The sequence below is a fragment of the Macrotis lagotis genome, chromosome 2 (genome assembly GCF_037893015.1).
Source record: "Macrotis lagotis isolate mMagLag1 chromosome 2, bilby.v1.9.chrom.fasta, whole genome shotgun sequence".
Classification (NCBI taxonomy): Eukaryota; Metazoa; Chordata; class Mammalia; order Peramelemorphia; family Peramelidae; genus Macrotis; species Macrotis lagotis.
The window spans coordinates 167301476-167304294 of NC_133659.1; positions in this window are offsets into that span (position 1 = coordinate 167301476).

Sequence of the window (2819 nt, forward strand, 5' to 3'; positions counted from 1 at the left end):
TTGAGGAAATTACTCAAAATGTTACTTTAGTGGAATTCAGTCTCAAAAAGAGGTGGTAGATTTTTACAGGTCACAATAATGAGTTCCAAACAGAGAATCATAGAATTTAGAACTGGAAGGCATATTAGAGATCTTCTGACCCAAACTCCTTGTTTTATAGTGGAAGAAACTGAGAATCATAAAAGCTAATTGGCCCATGGGCACTTCTTTGTAAACAACTGAGTAAAAAGCAAACCCAGATCTGGTATTCTTTTTATTAGCCATGTATTCTATTTCTGAACTAGTCTTCAGGTAGATAGATACATAGATGATAGATAGATAGATAGATAGATAGATAGATAGATAGATAGATAGATAATAGAAAGATTAGGATAGAAAGATAGATATAGATATATACATTACATGTATATATATATATATATACATACATATATATATATATATATATATATATATATATATATATATATATATATGCCTGTATTTGTGCATATGTATGTTGCAAGTAGTAAATTGCTGTTGGGAATGTCTGCTGCTCTCATTTTTCCTAATGAAATCCTGGAAGACCCCCATTCTTGGGTGTCCAAGCAGAATAAAAGGAGTTTTTGTTCAAAGTGGAGGAGAATGGATCACCTCACTCCAACTTTAAAGAAATTCTGAGTGAGATAAGGTGGTCCTCAGTCAATCACTTTGAGTGTGTGAGACAAATACCTGTGAAGATGTTTGCCTCTTTCTTGGTCCTATAATTGCCATATGGATAAGCTGCCACCAGGAGGATATCTCAGCTGTGTCCTTGTGAGCATCAAGATTCCTATTTTTTTTTTTTAGATTTTTCAAGGCAATGGGGTTCAGTGACTTGCCCAAGGCCCACAGCTAGGTAATTATTAAGTGTCTGAGGCCGGATTTGAACTCAGGTACTCCTGACTCCAAGACCAGTGCTCTATCTACTGCGCCACCTAGCCACCCCCACTATATTTATTTTTGATATGTGCATTTTTTTCTCCAAAAGAGTATGAAATAGTGCTTGTGGAAATTGAGGTTGTTTCCCTAATCTTTGGTTAGCCCTTAACAGGGAGAATTGGATCTTTCTCAGATCTTCTTGGAACTAGTAATCATCTCCCAGAAATTACTAAACACATGCTTTGGCATTACTCTTATTTTTACCAAGAATGAAGTTGGGAACCCATACCCATCTCTAGACCAGCAGAGCAACTGGGGCTTTATTTCTGTGTATCAAATTCTAGAGGGACCTTGACAGCCCTGACAATCATTCAGCAGCACTGAAACAACTGAACTTAAAACCTAGTAATTAGAAATAATCATTGAAATTAGAAAATCATCACATGACAACTTCTTCCATCATCTACCTACACAGCTGCATCCCAGGGGTAATCCTACCCTGCTCCACCCACCTCTGGCCTTGACCTCCCAAAAGTAGTCTCAAGACATCCTGAGGTCCCAAATATCCCCATACCCAACAACTGAATTCAGGGTGCATTTTGTTGTCTTTTCCATGGGTTCAACAATCATTAATTATGACTATACCAAGACTCCACTTGGATCAAATGGGATAGCATTTGTAAAGCACTTAGCACAGTGTTTGGCAAATAGTAGGTACTATATTCATAATAATTTCTTTTCCCCTTCTTTTGTAGGTCTCAAGAATTTTCTAACAGCTATTTGCTGTTTCTGTACAACAATATTCAGAGTCTTTAGCTTTCCCATTTTAGAAACCACAGCTGGGAAAAAAATAAAGTTTTTACTTGTTTTGATTCAATTCTTTGCATGTTCTTGATTAGTCCACATATTCTTTATTTCTTAAAAAGAGTCAAATTATAATGACATCTAAAGTGCTAATTCAAAGTTAAGGAAATAATTTATACTTTTTTTTTTATCACTTTTCTAAGAAGACCAAAAACTAATGGGTTATATATAAAATAGATTTAGAGGACAGAGAGAAGTATAAAGTTGAATTAGGACCTGTTGGAACATTACAGGAATAAGTGATAGGTTAAGATTTGTTATAGTAACTTGAACAGGAACAAAATGTAGTATGAGAAAGCAAATTCCTTATAGTGCTCTAGCCTCATATTTCTTTACAATAATGACAGGCCTCCTAGAAGCATAACAAAATGGCAGCCCTAGAATTCTGATGCTACTCTAGACACAGGAAACACAGTGAAAACAGAAGACAAGGCCCATAATTCTACTCCCTATAGGTTCCTGTCACCTTCTTTAATCATTTACTGATTTAGGGTAAGAATTTTAGAGCTAGAAGAGATCTTAGATACCACCTGATACCATCTTCTCCTACTTCAACATCTTCCCTTCTTAATCCTTCATCTCTGAGTTGCAATTTCTCCTTTTTCTTTTCACCATTTATTCTTCACATTAGGCTATTTCATGTCCAAGAATAAATTCTAGTATCTTAAAATGAATTACTGATTCATAAAATCACAGGATTTTGAGAGTAGGATACGTTAATCTAATCCATTCTGAAAAGGAATTCCCACTACAACACAGATTGCAAGCATTCATCCAGCTCTGTTGGAAAACTTCAAAAGAGGGAGGAACACAACTCTCTCAGCACAGTCCATTATATTCTGGGACAACCCTATTAGAAGATTTCCTGACATCAAGCCTACCTTTGTTTCTTGCAGTACTGTAACCCATTGCTTCTGGTTCTGTCCTGAATCCAAATAAAGTAAGTCTAATCCATTCTTTAAATGATAGCTCTTTCAATAATTGACAGTACCTTCATGCCTCACCATGAGTTCTTGAGTTAACATCCTCAGTTTCTTTCATCGCTCCTCAGGTCT